Here is a 17,673-nt window from a genome sequence, read left to right on the forward strand (position 1 = left end):
AAGACCTGATTCCCTAGTCAGCCTTCACAAAGGGACACAACTCTATCTTCAGACTATCTCCTGGCAAAATCAAGTCTCAGTAGAGCAGATACTTGCCGGTATCTGTAGGGCAGGCACCAGCTCATTATCTCCCAGTGGCTGAGAGCATCAGTATTCTCGTTATGGGTACTTGAAGGAAACACAGTCCCTTCACTCTTATCAGAGTCTAAAATCTATGCCCGGGACTTCCCTGGTGGCCCAGTGGTTAAGAATCCGCCTGCCAATGCAGGGGACCCAGGTTCGAGCCCTGGTCCGGGAAGATCTCACATGCCGTGGAGCAACTAAGCCCGTGCGCCACAACTACTGAGCCTGCGCTCTAGAGACCATGAGCCACAACTACTGAAGCCCACATGCCTAGAGCCCGTGCTCTGCAACGAGAAGCCACCGCAGTGAGAAGCCCGCACACCACAATGAGGAGTAGCTCCCGCTCACCACAACTAGAGAAAGCCCGCGTGCAGCAACGGAGACCCAACGCAGCCATAAATAAATAAATAAATAAATTTATTAAAAACAAATAACATAAAATAAAGTCTATGCCTGGACCAAGCCAGACCAAAAGAGAGCGAAGCCCCAGCAGGTCCACTGACCTAGGGCATTCGAGGCTGTTACACAGGAGATCCCGAACCCAGATTTGATGTCAGTGGGGCTTTCCAGAGAAAGTGATGTGTAACGCAAGACCTGGAAGATAAGTAGGCATAGTAGCAGGCAAAGAAAGCTGATGTAAAAGAGAGCCAAGAGATGAGAGAGAGAGCACAGCACGTTGAAGGAACTGAGAGCACCAGTTCAGTGTGCCTGGCGCACAGAGCATAAGGGAGGACGTGGCAAAAGGTCAGCCAGGCTGGCAGGAGCCAGATTATGCAGAAACGTGAAAACTGTTAAAAGGTCTGAACTTTGTCCTCACAGCAACAGGAAGCCACTGAAAAGTTTTATGCAAAGGAGGTGACAAGCTGAGATGTACCTTTGTGAGAAATCACTCTGGTTGCACTGCAGTGATGGAGGGCATGACTGGAAACAGGAAGCTGGGGGACCACTTGGGGAACGGTCCTGGTAGGAGATGTCAGCAGATGGGGAGAAGCCGTTCTGTCTATCACCAGGCATGCCACCTGGGTGTCACGAAACTCCTACAGTCACACCCTCTCGCTTGGTTTTCATATTCCCCGGTTGCACCTGCTTTTTTTTTTTTTTTTAAAGGATCACTCAGAGTGGCCTTAAAAAAAAACAACAAAGCACAGTACTCAGAGACCACACAAGTTACAGGCAACTTAATTTTTTTGTTGGGAGATTTTTGAGAAATAAAACATTCTCCTCTCTCATTTTATTTTAGTTTATTTTATTTTTTAAATTTTATTTATTTATTTTTTATTTTTGGCTGTGTTGGGCCTTCGTTGCTGCACGCGGGCTTTCTCTAGTTGTGGTGAGCAGGGGCTACTCTTCGATGCAGTGCACGTGCTTCTCATTGCGGTGGCTTCTCTTGTTGCGGAGCATAGGCTTTAGGCGCGTGGGCTCAGTAGTTGTGGCGCATGGGCTTAGTTGCTCCGTGGCATGTGGGATCTTCCTGGACCAGTGATTGAACCCGTGTCCCCTGCATTGGCAGGCAGATTCTTAACCACTGAGCCACGAGGGAAGTCCCTCATTTTATTTTTTTTAAAATTGGCTCACCTTTATTCAATATCTGCAACATACTCAAAATATAGACAAGTTCCATATTACGAGAAATTAGGAGCCATCTTTGATTCCTGTCTCTCTTTTATCCCTCATATCTAAAGAATCACCAGGTCCTGTTAGACTCTGCTTTGGAAGTTTCTCACAGTCATTCCACTTTTTTTTTTTTTTTTTTGGCCACCATCATTCTCTGGGTCACATCACCTTTCATCTCAAAAGCCCCCTAACTGGTTTTCCTTTCTTTGGTGTTGCACACACCTATCCACTGCCTACTCTACAGCCAGAGGGATTCTTGTGCGTGTAAAATGATCATGCCTCCAAGGCTCCCATCATTCTTTCAGTGCCCGCAATGACTCCTCATTGTCTTTGAGATAAAAAGCAGGCCCGATCTTGCCTTTTTACTCTACTCAAATTTTACCTCTCTTTTCTTGCACTCTCTACTACAGCTTTTCTGAACTTTGTTCCGTCTTTTTACAGCCATGCCTTGACCCCAGGGTTCACAAAAGCTATTCCTTGGAATGGCTTAGAATGCGGTATATTCTCTCTTCTTCTGGTTATCTCTTATTCCTTCCCCCAGCGTTCAGTCTGACCCTTGTTTCCTCAGTCAGTCTTGCACAATTACCAGATTTGGCTAAGACTCCCTGTTATGTTTTTGTAAGTATCTATAATTCTCCTACCTTAATCTCCACCATACATTGTTGTGTTGTGGTCGTTGTTGTTGTTTTTGGGCCGCACTGCGAGGCATGCAGGATCTTAGTTCCCTGACCAGGAATCGAACCCAGGCCCCGGCATTGAAAGCTCCAAGTCCTACCCACTGAACCACCAGGGAATTCTCCATCATATATTGTTAATTCTTCTTTAAACACATCTCTCTCCTGGCTGAGCATTCTTGTCTTGTTCCCTTCACATATTCCCTGGTATACAGAAGATAAAAAACATGCTTCAAATTAAAATGAATTATGAAACCAACCTGAAAAAGAATTAAGTTGGAGAGCCCACACTTCCCAATTCCAAAACTTACTACAAAGTAATGATAATTAAGACTGTGTGGTAGTGACATAGGGATAGACATACAGTTCAAAGGAATACAGTTGAGAGTCCAGAAATAAACCCATCAATTGATTTTTTTGACAAGGGTGCTAGACTATTCAATGGGCAAAATAGTCTTTTCAACAAATGGGGTTAACACAAGAAGATATCCACACACAAAAGAATGAATTTAAAACTTCTGCCTCACATTGTAAATAAAAATTCACTAAAATAGATCAAAGATCTAAATACAAGAGCTAAAACTATAACACTCTTAGAAGAAAATATAAGAGTAAATCCTTATGACCTTGGATTTGGCAATGATTTCTTATATGACACCAAAAGCAAGCAACAAAAGAAAAAATAATAATTAGGACTTCTTAAAAACTAAACACTTTTTGCTTCAAAAGACACTATCAAGAAAGTAAAAAGATGACCCACAAAATGGGAGAAGATTTTTCCAAATTGTATTTCTGATAAGAGATTTGTATCTAGAATATATATATTTTAAAACTTCTTATAACTCTATACTAAAAAAGACAACCCAGTTGAAAACTGGGCAAAGTATCTGAAAACACATTTCCCCAAAGAAGATATGAAAATGGTTAATAAGCACATGGAAAGATGCTCACTGTCATTAGTGTCAGAGAAATGCAAATCAAAACCATAATGAAATACCATTTCACACCCACTAGGATGGCTATAATTAAAAAGACAGATAAGTGCTGGTGAGGATGTGGCGAAATCAACACCCTCATACACTGCTGATGGGAATGTAAAGTTGTGGAGACACTTTGCAAAACAGGCTGACAGTTCCTCAAAAAAGTTTAACATAGAGTTATCATATGATCCAGCAATTCCACTCCAATAGAAATGAAAATATACAACCTCACAAAAACTTGTGCATGAATGTTCATAACAGCATTATTCCTAATAGCCAAGACACAACACAAATATCCATTAACTGATAAACACAAACAAAATTGGTATATCCATATAATGAAGTATTATTTGGCCATAAAAAGAAATGAAGCTCTGATTAATACCACAATGTAAATGACCCTTGAAAACATTACACAAAGTGCTAAGTGAAAGAAGCCAGTCACAAAAGACCACATATTATACGATCCCATTTACACGAAATTTCCATAATATGCAAATCTGTAGAAACAGAAATTAGATTAGTGTTTGCCTGGGGCTGGGAGAAATGGGCGGATCAGAGAGCAATGGCTAAAGGGCAGAGAGTTTCTTTGGGGATGATAAAAATATTCTAAAGTTGGTTGCGGTGATGGTTGCACAACTTCATGAATATAGTAAAAACCATTGAAATGTTCACTTTAAATGTGTGAATTGTGTAGTATGTGAATTATATCTCAGTAAAGCTGGTACAAAATATGAATTATAAGTGGGAAAATGAAAATAACTTATGGAAAGGAGGTTGAAAGAGGTCAGAGGGAAAAGGGGAAAAGACAGGAAAAAATGAGAAAGAGGAAGAAAAGTGCAAGAAATGAAAAGTCAGGAGTGAAAGAAAAATAACACCAAGAGGCAAGTTGGAAAAAAGAGAACAGGAAAGTACTTGGAAGAAAATAATTGAACAGAAGGGAGAGAAATTAATTTAGCTTTTAAAGCCCTGATGGGGAGTTCCCTGGTGGCGCAGTGGTTAAGAATCTGCCTACCAATGCAGAGGACACAGGTTCGAGCCCTGGTCTGGGAAGATCCCACATACTGCAGAGCAACTAAGCCCGTATGCCACAACTACTGAGCCTTAGCTCTAGAGCCCGCATGCCACAACTACTGAAGCCAGTGTGCTTAGAGCCCGTGCTCCGCAACAAGAGAAGCCACCGCAATGAGAAGCCCACGCACCGCAACGAAGAGTAGCCCCCGCTCGCTGCAACTAGAGAAAGCCAGTGCGCAGCAACGAAGACCCAACGCAGCCAAAAATAAATGAATAAAATAAATAAATTTTTAAAAAAATTATAAAAAAAAAGAAATGTAAATGAATACATTTACAGATAAACCCAAACTGATACAGTTTATTGTCAGCAGATCTCACTGAAAAAATGCTGAAAGAAGTTCTTTAGCCCAAAGGGAATTGACATCAAACATAAACTCCACCTACAGGGAGAAAAGAATGAAGAATATGGGAAAGTGTTAGTGGGTGGGTAAATGTGCCCTCCTGTTTACTCTTTCCTGCCCATTCACCAACCCTTTGATATATGCACACACACATATACACATATACCCATATACAAACATATTCCTCTCTTAATTTCTATAGAAGACATGAATGAATATTCTACAGCATTTTTATAATTTACCCTGTTGATGAACAGTTTGATTATTTAAAGTTTGGGGCCATTATGAAAAAAACTATTAACATTCTTATACAAGTCTTTGTGAAGACTTTTTTTTCAATTCTCCTGGATAAATACATAAGAGCAAGGTGTTGGGTTGTGTAAGTGTATGTTGAACTTTATTAGAAACTGCCAAAGTGTTTTCCAATATGTCTGTACTATTTGCAAAGCATGAGAGCTCCAGGCACTCCGCATCCTCCGCCAAACTTGGTATCATCAACCTTTTTAGCTACACCAGTGTGTGCGCAGTGGCATTTCATTTCGGTTTTAATTTGCATTTCCCAAACATGCAAATACTAAGTACACTAAACACCTTTTCATATGCTTGTTGACTTACTTGTTATCCATATATTGCCTTTGGTGGAGTGTCTATTCAAATCTGCCGATTTATTATCAAGGTTTTTTGTTTGTTTTTATTGAGCTCTAAGCACTCTTTATATTCTGCGTTCAAATTCTCTATTATACATATGTTTTGCAAAGATTTTCTCCCAGCTTTGGCTTACCTTTTAATTTTTCATCAGTGACTTTTGAAGAGCAAAAGTTTTTATTTTGATGAAATTCAAATTATCAACTTTTTCTTTTTGCTTTATGCTTTTCTTATTTAAGAAATTCTTGCCTTACCCAATGTTGCTGAGATTTTCTCTTATACTTTTATCTAAAAAGTCTTAGAATTTTTGCTTTACATGGAGGTCTATGACCCATTTCAGGTTAGTTTTTAGCACATGGTATGAAATAAAGATTGAGGTTCATTTTTTTTTTTAATTAATTAATTTATTTATTTTTGGCTGTGTTGGGTCTTCGTTGAGGTGCACAGGCTTCTCACTGCAGTGGCTTCTCTTGTTGCAGAGCATGGGCTCTGGGGACGTGGGCTTCAGTAGTTGTGGCACATAGGCTCAGTAGTTGTGGTGCATGGGCTTAGTTGCTCTGCAGCATGTGGGATCTTCCCAGACCAGGGTTCGAACCCGTGTCCCCTGCACTGGCACGTGGATTCTTAACCACTGCACCACCAGGGAAGTCCCACATGACTAAAATTTTAATTTCGTTTTAAAACATGAAAATAATGATGTGTCTCTTTCTGAACCACTGGAGTTGAAATTTTATACATGGATGAGTTCCACTGACTTCACATGCTTAATTGCTCATTAAGATGGTTACCCTAGCAACTGCTACATCAAATAATAGCTTTTACAATTCTGACATGCAGAGAACCTTCTTAAAGTAACTCAATAGCATTAAGTAAAAAGTGATACATTTACAAGCTATTAAGATGTTTATATATCAAATAAAAACTGCCTATCAAGTATGAAATTGTCAAAACTGTAGACATGAAATGCACAACATATAATTATCCTTTATTACAGCTGAGTGGGCTTCGCTTATGAATTGTGGTACAATATCCAGATTTTTTTTTAATTTTTATTTATTATTTATTTATTATGTTTATTTTTGGCTGCGTTGGGTCTTCGTTTCTGTGCGAGGGCTTTCTCCAGTTGCGGCGAGCGGGGGCCACTCTTCATCGCGGTGCGCGGGCCTCTCACTATCGCGGCCTCTCTTGTTGCGGAGCAGAGGCTCCAGATGCTCAGGCTCAGTAGTTGTGGCTCACGGGCCCAGTTGCTCCGCGGCATGTGGGGTCTTCCCAGACCAGGGCTCGAACCTGTGTCCCCTGCATTGGCAGGCAGATTCTCAACCACTGCGCCACCAGGGAAGCCCTATCCAGATTTTTTATCTGACCTTTTCTGAACAACAGGCAAAAGGATTCTGGTGACATAAATGTCCAAATTAAACTTCTTTTTTTTTTTTTTTTTAAATTTTATTTATTTATTTATTTATTTATGGCTGTGTTGGGTCTTCGTTTCTGTGTGAGGGCTTCCTCTAGTTGCGGCAAGTGGGGGCCACTCTTCATCGCGGTGCGCAGGCCTCTCACTATCGTGGCCTCTCCCGTTGCGGAGCGCAGGCTCCAGACGCGCAGGCTCAGCAATTGTGGCTCACGGGCTTAGTCGCTCCGTGGCATGTGGGATCTTCCCAGACCAGGGCTCGAACCCGTGTCCCCTGCATTGGCAGGCAGATTCTCAACCACTGCGCCACCAGGGAAGCCCCAAATTAAACTTCTATAGCTATGCTCTCAATGCAACAAATCCATTTCAATAAACATTTATTTTACCAATACACTGCTAGAATTTTGAGATATAAAACTGAGTAAAACATCATCCAGCACCTTGAGAAGTTTGCAGTCAGGTAGGAACCAGTCACTTATTCATTTGTTCATTCATTCATTCACTCAACAAATATTATAAAGCACCTGTATTGTGCCAGGTAATTTTCTAACAGATGGGGGTAGGGAGGGATGCACAATGAATGAAACAAACAAAAATCTCTGTCCTGATGGAAATTTGCACTATAATGGAAAAAACAGGTTATAAAAAGGGCTACTGAGAAAAACAAAGCAGAGGAGGGGAATAGAGGTGTTGGGGGTGGGGAGTAAGGCACAGCTATAATTTTTTTCTTGGATCACAGGAAACCTTAATTAATATATTTAAAACAGATGTGCTGGACTCCATTTAAATGATCCCAGTTTCGGTGACCACATTTAAAGCATGATGGTAGGTCTAGTCTACCATGGTAGGTCTATGTCTTCTTCCTTCCTCAATGTGTTGACCTTGGCCATATCAGAGTAGCAGAGCTTCTTCACAGCTCGCTGGATCTGCCCTTGACAACCACAGTGAGCACATGTGTTGTTGTTCTCTATTTCTCTGGGACCCACTCGGAAATCAGGGGGAACCTAAGGGTGGCCCAGTGGTCAAGCTTATTCTTCCTGGATGCACTCTTCTGAAGGTACATGCCCTGCCTTCAGAGTTTCAGTGTCCTGAGCCACAGGAAGACGGGAGATGTATGGATCTTTTTCTTCTTTAATATGTTGACCTCTTTCTGCGTGGCCTTCTTTGCTTGTAAACCTTCTCTTTTGCTTCAGTTTTGGAATAGGCTTCTTCTTTCCTTTCTGAATCACCTTAGAAAGGGACAGTTGTGAGAATTCCCTGGTGGTCCAGTGGTTAAGACTCCACGCTCCCAATGCAGGGGGCCGGGGTTTGATCCCTGGTCGGGGAACTAGATGCCGCATGCCGCAACTAAGACCCAGCACAGTCAAATAAATAAATAAATAGATATTTTTAAAAAAAGGACAGTTGTAATTTCTAGTAAGGTAGTCAAGGAAGGCTTCTAGAGAATGTACTATTTAAACAAAGAGTTGAGGAAGTGAGAGAGCTAGGCATGCAAATATATGGGGCAAGTGCAAAGGCCCTGGGGTAGGAGTGTGCCTGGTGTGTTAAAGGCAGGTGAGGCAGACGTAAAAACACACTGCTGTAAACAGTACTTGTGGTAAAAAGTACTCCCAAGAAAGGAATGCTTAAATTTTACTTTGTATAACTAACCCATAAAAAGTACTTCTACTTTAAGGATCTCAAATAGATTTGTAAACAGTGACTACTTAACCAAGATGATAATAAGTAGACATGTTTATTATGTCTGCTTCATCCATCTGGGAGAGAGAAGATAAAGAAGAAAAGTTTGGCGATATGAATAAGAGGATGAACGTGGAAACTATTTTGCCTGAGTTAAAAATCCCAACTTTGCTCTGGGCAAGTTACTTAACTTCTCTTCCCACAGTTTCCTACTTTAAGATGGAGATAATAATATACCTCTGTTACAGGATGGTTACGGAGATTAAATAAGGTAATACATAGACTCTACTACGTGCCTCTGAAACTTTAAATTGCAGCTTCTGAGTCAGTAGGTCTGGGGTGCCCCTGAGATTCTGCATGTCTAACAAGCTCCTGGTGCTGTTGCTGGTTCACAGACCACGCTATTATATCAAGGTTGTAAAGCATTTAGAACAGTGCCTGGCACACAGAATGCACTGAATAAATTTAGCTCTTATTACGCTTTCACACAGTTGACTTGGCAGGGAGACTAGATTAAAAAGCCAACAATTTTCCTCCTTCTCTATCAGATGTTTCCTGACAATACTGCATCTTTGAATAGAATTCGATTGCATTATGAGTTCACATGATGAATGTGCATACAGATAATATGGTTTTCATTTTTAAAATCCATCCACAGCAGTGCTCGGCACTCTCTTTGGATTTATGGTTTTAGGCTATATCAAAATTCTCAATACCTTGTGCATAGTAGGCATTCAATAAATACTTATTGGATGAAAGCAAGGTCCAGACTGTCTAAATAAATCATTCCTCTAAGAATTAACAGTGCTCTTGGGGTTTGGTTTTATTTTAATACAGTGGCACGTGTGCCAAATCATTGTTTCAAGAATGTGGCAATTGTGTTCCAAAAACCGAAGTATGTTTTTCTAGTCTGATTGCATTAGATTCTAATGCAGTGCAGACTCTAACCGAACTACTTCCTTCTTCCTTTGCCCTTCAGCAATGCAGTCTCTAACCCAAACTTTACATGCTCACAGCGCCCTCTACTGTTCAGGAACAAGTCTGTGCCCCCCAATTCCAATCCCTAGAACTCAAAATCAGACTACTGTGTTCACTTACCACAGGAAGGTAGTTTGCATCTGCCTTTAAAGAAGAGAGGGTGGCCGTCTAGTAGCTGAACATGCCAGGAGGAGCTGGTCTCTAGGGGGGCTGCTGGGTCGCTCCCACGTGAAACCGACCAGGATCTCCGGAGAGAAGAGAAAAGCTGGTTACGGTTTGTTGCCCCTTCCTTCCCTCAAGAGCACTAACTTGCTCTACTAACCTCCTTTTTTCCACGCTAACCTGACCGTCACCCTTCATCCTCCTCCTCCTTAGGGTTAATTGCGTTGTCAGTCCTTTCCACCTGCCCCTTATTCCACCTGCCCAACCTTGGTTCTCCTTTGGAGAAATCTGGGAAAACAAGTCCTTGGGTTAAAGCCCCTCGCCCTCTAAGCTCGAGCAACTCTCCCTTCACTGTGATTAGATCCTCTCCTTTGTAGCATCATGTTAACTTTTTTTGCAGTGCTTTTTAGCATATTCACAGAGTTGTGCAACCATCACCATAATCTAATTTCAGAACATTTTCATCACCTCAAAAAGAAATTCCATACCCATTAGCAATCACTCCCGTTTCTCCCACCCCACTTCAGCCCTAGGCAACCATCAATCTACTTGCTGTCTATAAATTCGACTATTCTAGACATTTCATAGAAACGGAATCATACAATTTGTGGTCCCTTATGAATGACTTGTCTCACTAACATGTTTTCAAGTTGTAGCATATATCAGTACTTAATTCCCTTTCATTGCTGGATTATATTCCATTGCATGGATATACCATATTTTACTTGTCCATTCACCAGTTTATGGACATTTGAGTTGCTTCCACTTTTTAGCTATAATAATGCCACTATGCATATACAAATTTTTGTGTGGACATATATTTTCATTTCTCCTGGGTAGATACCTAGGAATGGAATTACTGGGTCTTACGGTAATTCTATGCTTAACATCTTGAGGGACTGCCAGCCTGTTCACATCCCTTTACCTTTAGGGGGAACTTCATGACCCACCCCCACCTAAGAATGAAGAAAGATTAATAAGGAGGAAAATATTGTTATTCTGATGACCGCTGAATAGCATATTACCAGAATTATGATCAGGAGGTTTCTAACATGCAAATGAGTCAGACTTGATTCTTCAAGAGCAAACGCCCAGGTCTTGACCCAGAGAATTATTCCTTTATACTATTAACCTTTTGAGACTCTCTGACCTTTTCTTTCTTGACAGTTCTAAATGTGACCACCAGCAGAAATGTTTTCACATTCCTCTGAAGCACAGGTTTCTGACCTACGTCTTAGAGTTAGTCCCACTCCGACTTTTATGATTTCTGAGGCTTCTTAGAAGCTGGCAGAGCAGTCATCCCTCTCAGATGATTTGTGAAGTTTAGTTTTTTAAGGCCATAATATTCAATTACTCAAATTATTAAGTATCTCTTGAGCATTTACTCCTCAGGCGGGAAAGCGAGGACAACAGAAGAGAAATGACAGAGTTCCTCTCTTGGATGAGTTTATAGTCCAGTTGGGGAAGCAAATAAAATTACAACTCAAAATATCACACAAGTGTCCAAATATCTTTAGCAACTCATGCCTATAGAGCAGTGACAGCCAACCATTTCCAAGTCATGGCAAATACGGATTATGATAATATCTCCATGGACAGTGGGATAAACAAAGGAGCCTGCTGAGTAGAAGCCCCTGGCCTGGGACCTCCAGGACCTCCCACCCCCCAGCCTCCCTGAAGTGGGTCAATACCTCCACTCACTTCTAACCCATTGGCTTATACCAGTGTGACCGCATACTTGTGGGAAACTCTTGCCCACAGGATCAATTGCAACATTTTTTATGCTTGGTCTTCAAGGCCCTCAGCAAACTGGTCTGAATTTACCTTTCCAACTATTTCTCCTATGAGCCCTCAATATCTAACAGTGTGGTTAGCTTACGGTCCTCAGCGTACCCTGGGGACACTCCCTAGAATGCGTTCCTCTCCAAAATGAGGTAGATATTGATTGACTGATTCTCACCCCTACATAATTCATGCCAACCACTCAGGAGTTCCTCATCCCTTCAAGTCCCCACCAGTTCCCCTGTCCTTTAAGAGATCTTCCTCGACGCCTCCAGCCCACAGGGGTTGCTTCTTTCTGTGCTCGCCCGTGTCTCTTAGTATTTGACCTACATGTTTGACTTGTAGACTTGTGACAATACACTGCTTCAAAGTTATTACATTGTCAAGCATATAGCTGTGCTTGGCCCAGCTGGGGCCTAGACCGGCTCCTTCCTGCTCCCAACTGGGTATACCCTCGGGAACCCTGGTTTGGAAAAGCATGAATGAAGTAAAGCCGGCCCAGAAGGGGGCTTATGCCGTGCTACCACATTGTCATACAATCTGCTTTCCATCTATTACCTAGTGCTTTAGTACTTAGATATTTCTAGGCCTCTCAGAATCCTTAAGCAAAAACAAAAACACGACCTTGAAGGAACAGTATAAATTGAGACTACTTTGGACTGAACCAGGGCATAAGGTGACCCTTTAAATCCACTGAAGGGGCAGACCACAGATTAACGGGCCCTTCCACCAGCTCTGCAGAGCCTGACACAAAGAGGACGAAGGGGAGGGAGGAGGAGGTAAGGGAGGAAGAGGAGAAGGCGGAAGTGTACAGTGCAATCAGCCTAAGACGCATCCCTGAGTTCACAGGCCTCATTCCTCTTCTTCAGAGCTCGGTTTCTGCGCGGGATACTAAAATATCCCTGCGGATGTAATGAGAAAATGGAAACCATATTTGCCAGAACTGCTTTTAGAGAGCGCCCTGGGGGTGTTGGAAGGAATTCCTTCATAAACTGCTTGGGGAGGGGCGGGGTGGGAGTGAGGCCCTCATGGGACAAGCTTAAGAAACGACAAATTATCACCAAGCTGCCTTCGAAAAATATCCCCAGACTGCAAGGCTTTGTTTTCCCGGGAGGCGTAGGGAAGCTTGCCCTCCAAGGAGGGTGTGGTCACTGCCCCCAGAAAGGCTCCTTCTCGGTCCTTCCTAACACCCAGCATCAAATCTATAAGTGTCCGGGTGCCTAAAGATTAACCTGCCTTGTGCCCAGGTCGCCGTTCGGCGAACGGGCTCGTTGTCAGTATCCGACCTCCTGCTTCCAGTCCTCGCCCCGGGCTCTGCTTAATGCCCTGGAGGCGCTCCTGGGTTCCAGGCACCGAGGAGCGAGTGTGGGGGTGACGCGGTGGCACCGCAGCGCCCCCGCGCGGCACTCAGCGGAAGGCCCGGCCGCGCAGCCGCGGAAGCCTCTCCCGCTCCGGGCCCAGCTCGCCCGCCGCCTGGGGTCTCCGCCGGCTCGTCCCACCTGCCGCAGGCGGCCCGGCTCTTCTGCTCCGTCCCGCTCTGTGCGGGGTTCTGCCCAGGCTGCGGCGTGCGGTCAGGTAACGCCGGAGATTCTCCAGCATCACTCTTTGCAGAGACCTACCGTAGTGAGCTCTGGTCTCAGATGCCTTCTGGATCACTTCCCTCTTTGTTCCATCAAGGTTTTTAGGTGGGAATGAGTCTTAAAGACATTACTGTGTCCAGTCAAAGGAAGCTTCAGCTAAGGATGAGGAGAAAATAAAGCAAAAACACAGACAGGAAAAAAAAAAATCTGGCATTAAAAATCAACATTAGGGCTTCCCTGGTGGCGCAGTGGTTAAGAATCCGCCTGCCAATGCAGGAGACACGGGTTCGAGCCCTGGTCCCGGAAGATTCCCACATGCTGCGAAGCAACTAAGCCTGCAAGCCACAACTACTGAGCCCGCGTGCCACAACTACTAAAGCCCGTGCGCCAGAGGACATGCTCTGCAACAAGATAAGCCACCACAATGAGAAGCCCGTGCACCGCAATGAAGAGTAGCCCCCGCTCACTGCAACTAGAGAAAGCCTGCGCGCAGCAACGAAGACCCAATGCAGACAAAAACAAAAAACAAACAAACAAAAAACAACATTAAACAGCAACTCATCCTTCATAAGATGACAGGATTCCTTCCAAGGCTCACGTTTGTCAGTAAGGCCAGGGAATGTAGTGGAGTTGGACAGACAGAGGAAATCAAAGAGAGAGACTACGTGTCCATTAAATACCAATTCTTTGCATATAGGATTGTTTTATATCTGTACATCCATTCCAATAAACCTTAAAACACCTGAATGGGCTTAGAGTTGATTTCTGAAAATCGTACTTTAAATTTGAATATGGATGTATAAAAATTACTATCCTCTCATGATCATCTTTTCCCCAAGACTTTTTCCCTTCTTCAATTACAGATTTTTTCCCTCGTTTTCTATTTTTTTGTGTGTGCCTGCTACAATTTACTATGTCCTTGTTAAAGGATAACCCTTTCTTCTAGAACCCAGAGGTCTTCAAATTATATTTTGATTTCTTTCAGTTCCTCCTTCACTTAAGTTGCTATCTACATCTTTGGATTTGATACCTCTCATCTTTATTTGCAAATCAGTACCGCAAACTCTTTGTCAGCTTTGCACATCCCTGAATTTCCACCAAAGTGTTGGTCATAATTAGATACTCTCATTGAAGAGAAAGTAAAGTGTGTGATCTAAATTGTTTTCGCTGCGTTTTTGACTCTTAAAGCCTGGAAACCAAGATGTTTGTATTCCACTTAAAAACCGTTTGACTCTCTCCCTGGCTCTCTTGGGTCATACAGATCTGACTTCACTTCTGTCCATGTCACCTCATAATTTATGATAATCAGAAAAAGGACCCGTAGAAGTGTCCCTATTCCTAATGAGCTGGGGAACACTCTTTGCCTGAGCTGAAATTAACATCACTTCAGTAGAAAATCATAGTGAAATGCAAAGGGAAGACAGGATTTTAAAAATATGCCTTTGCTGTCGAAATTCAGACAGTAATGTATCGACAGATGGAGAGCCACGGGCGTCAGTGAGAGGAGAATTAGTCAAAATCACTGCTGTGCAAGGGGCTGGAACATAAACTGCAGCCTTTCACATTGGGGATTTAAACAATGAACAATCTTTACAGACTGGTGTATTTTGTTTTCTCTAATTAACATCTAATTAAATGTCTATTCCATTGCACATCTAATTTTTCAATTTTCTCAGAATTTCCCAAAAACCATATAGCTGCTTATACCAAATAAATCTAAGTATTGATTCAGGTTATACATATATATTCCTATGCTTTACATATTCCACTATTTAGGATGCAAGGATGATTTTGAAAAGGAGCTTGTAAGCAAAGTGTATAAACTGAAAATGTACAGTTAATGAATACATGGATATATGGAGGCTGTAGAAGAGGCACCAATTATAACATAAATCTTCTGATGTGCCACAATCACATTCTTGCTAATGACAGGGCATTTTATTTTTTAATTTTATTTTTTTAAATTTTTGGCTGTGTTGGGTCTTCATTGCTGCACACAGGCTTTCTCTAGTTGTGGTGAGCAGAGGCTACTCTTGGTTGTGGTGCTTGGGCTTCTCATTGCGGTGGCTTCTCTTGTTGTGGTGCACAGGCTTAGTTGCTCCGCGGCATGTGGGATCTTCCCAGACCAGGGCTCGAACCAGTGTCCCCTGCATTGGCAGGTGGATTCTCAACCACTGCGCCACCAGGGAAGTCCAACAGGGCATATTATTTTTAAATCTAAAGTGAAGAATAAAAAGTAAAGCTAATAATAATAAATAAGAAGGCTATACTTCAATAAAAAGTTGTCTATTTTGAAAAAAGAAAAAATAAAATAGAGGGATTCCTCCTCCCAATCAATCAATCAATCAATCAATAAGAGGGCAGGAGAAAACTTTTAGAGGTGATGGAAAGGTTTATGGCATAGAATGCAGTGACGGTCTCACAGGTGTGTACTTGTCTCCAAGCTCTTCAAGTTGCATACATTAACTATATACAGTTTTTTGTATGTCAAGAAATTTTTAAAAAGTAAAATTTTTAAAAATTAGAAAAACTTTTTTTAACCCCCCCTAAAAAGTAAAGTGATTGTGTGTGTGTGTGTGTGTGTGTGTGTGTGTGTGTGTGTGTGTGTGTGTGTCTAAAATTCCCAGGAGTCTAATAGGACTTTTGGTTAGTAATCAAAGGCATGGGGCATTCTGTTGACTTGTGTGGCTATTAAAGCAAGTTTACCTATGTCCCGGGTACCCTCTCCTCACTTCGTTTTCTTTGTTGTTTATTTTTGGCTGCGTTGGGTCTTTGTTGCTGCGCGCGGGCTTTCTCTAGTTGCACCAAGCGGGGGCTACTCTTCGTTGCGGTGCGTGGGCTACTCATTGCGGTGGCTTCTCTTGTTGCGGAGCATGGGCTCTAGGCGCACGGGCTTCAGTAGTTGTGGCTCATGGGCTCAGTAGTTGTGGTTCGCGGGCTCTAGAGCGCAGGCTCAGTAGTGGTGCACGGACTTAGTTGCTTCACGGCATGTGGGATCTTCCCGGACCAGGGCTCGAACCCATGTGCCCTGCATTGGCAGGCGGATTCTTTTTTTTTTTTTTTTTTTTTTTTTTTTTTTTTGGCAGGCGGATTCTTAACCACTGCGCCACCAGGGAAGTCCCCTCCTCTCCTCACTTCTTACCATTCCTCAGTGTACCTCCCACTCCTGCCTTACTGAATTACAGTGCTTACATTTCTCCAAACTTGACATGCCTCCAAATCCTTCCTTAAACTCCTTCCTCTGTTCAAAATACAAAACAGTGCTTTCGTTACTCCAAACTGGGCATGCCTGCAAGACTTCCTCCAACTGTTCTTTCCCCTGTCTTGTTCACCTGGCCTACTTACCCCAGGTTTCTGAACCACTACTGGCTTTGTGCCGCCAGCTCTCCAAAAACCCTGGCTGAATAAACGAAACTTCTCAGTAAGAACTTATTGTCATTGGAATTAGCAATAAATTTCTGTAGCTCAAGACATTGAGATAGCAAGGTACTAAGTTCCTAAGAGATCTACATTAAAAGATCCATGATGATAAAATGACAGAGAAACTAAAAGCTGTAGTCATTTGGAAACACTGTAAATGTGAAGACAGCTGGAGGACCTTACGAGGAAGGGGAAAGAAAGTGCCATTTCCCAGGGGTTATGTTCATGAACATCCTGGGTTGCTTGCTATACCTAATGCAAAACCCAGTGATAAAGAAATTATTTAAAAACAGGAGGGAACTCTCAGTCCTGGGGTTGAAGGGGATGGAAATCGTGCAAAAGCACAATCCACCAAGCTTTGCACGGGAAAGATCTTATCGGGGAGCCCCATGTGAGGCCAGGCTGTAACTCGGTTTTGCCTCAGTAACATTTTATGGACCAGTTTCCTCAAGGATAACAGCAGGACGCAAACAGATAACCCTGAAGGATGCAGGGAAGGCTGGTAAAGTGAAGTGTTGGCATTATCGGCTCATGTCATTTTTAAAAAGCACTTTAGAGTCTGCTCTGGTTATTTTATGTTTCCTGATGGGTTATTTTTTCAAAATGCTTGTAGCCATTTTCAAATTCAATAAAAGCCCATTAATAGCATCATGCTTTGGGGAAGGAAAGCAGCCAGCAGGGATAATGAGTGGGAGGCTGGGAGGACAGAGGCAGTGGCCGCATCTGTACTGGTCATTGTTGTCCATAATGACACCGCTGCTCCCAGGGCCTGTGTATTAACAACGCGGTTCCTACTTGTTATCTGTGAGCCCGAGAAGAGCAAGGTTTTAAAGTCAGCTGGCAGCTGGGCTTGTCAAACCAAGCAACTCCTTTCTGCTGAAGCCCAATTGTAGGATGTACAGTCATCTTCGGTGGTCGGAAACTACCATAAATTCTTCACAACGTAATTTGAATTGAAGTGGTTTCAGCCACTCCGCTCACTAGCAGCCCACAAACCTGCGCCCGCCCTTGGAGGAGGAAAGCAGTAGGAGTGAGGAAACACATGTCTTTTCCGGCTTCCGAGGGGAGTGAGGAAGCAACAAGCTGTCCGAGAGGGTCTCTGACAATGTGAAGACCCTGCTGTGGACATTCAGAGGAGATGGCAACATCCTTCCGACCTCAGTCACAAAGGGCAGCCTCTTCCTCTAGGGAGGTAACCCAATATTCCCTGTC

At 42.9% G+C, this 17,673-nt stretch overlaps 1 long non-coding RNA gene across 1 annotated transcript; it reads right to left on the reverse strand.

The window, feature by feature from the left end:
• Positions 1–1,572: 1,572 nt before the first annotated feature.
• Positions 1,573–13,030, reverse strand: LOC309646513. Its single transcript, XR_014255411.1, has 3 exons — positions 12,698–13,030; positions 2,379–2,615; positions 1,573–1,711 (listed from the first exon to the last, which is right to left on the reverse strand). It is a non-coding gene; the product is annotated as an uncharacterized lncRNA (long non-coding RNA).
• Positions 13,031–17,673: the final 4,643 nt, after the last annotated feature.

The sequence above is a fragment of the Balaenoptera physalus genome, assembly GCF_965194825.1.
Source record: "Balaenoptera physalus genome assembly, chromosome: 17".
Lineage (NCBI taxonomy): Eukaryota > Metazoa > Chordata > Mammalia > Artiodactyla > Balaenopteridae > Balaenoptera > Balaenoptera physalus.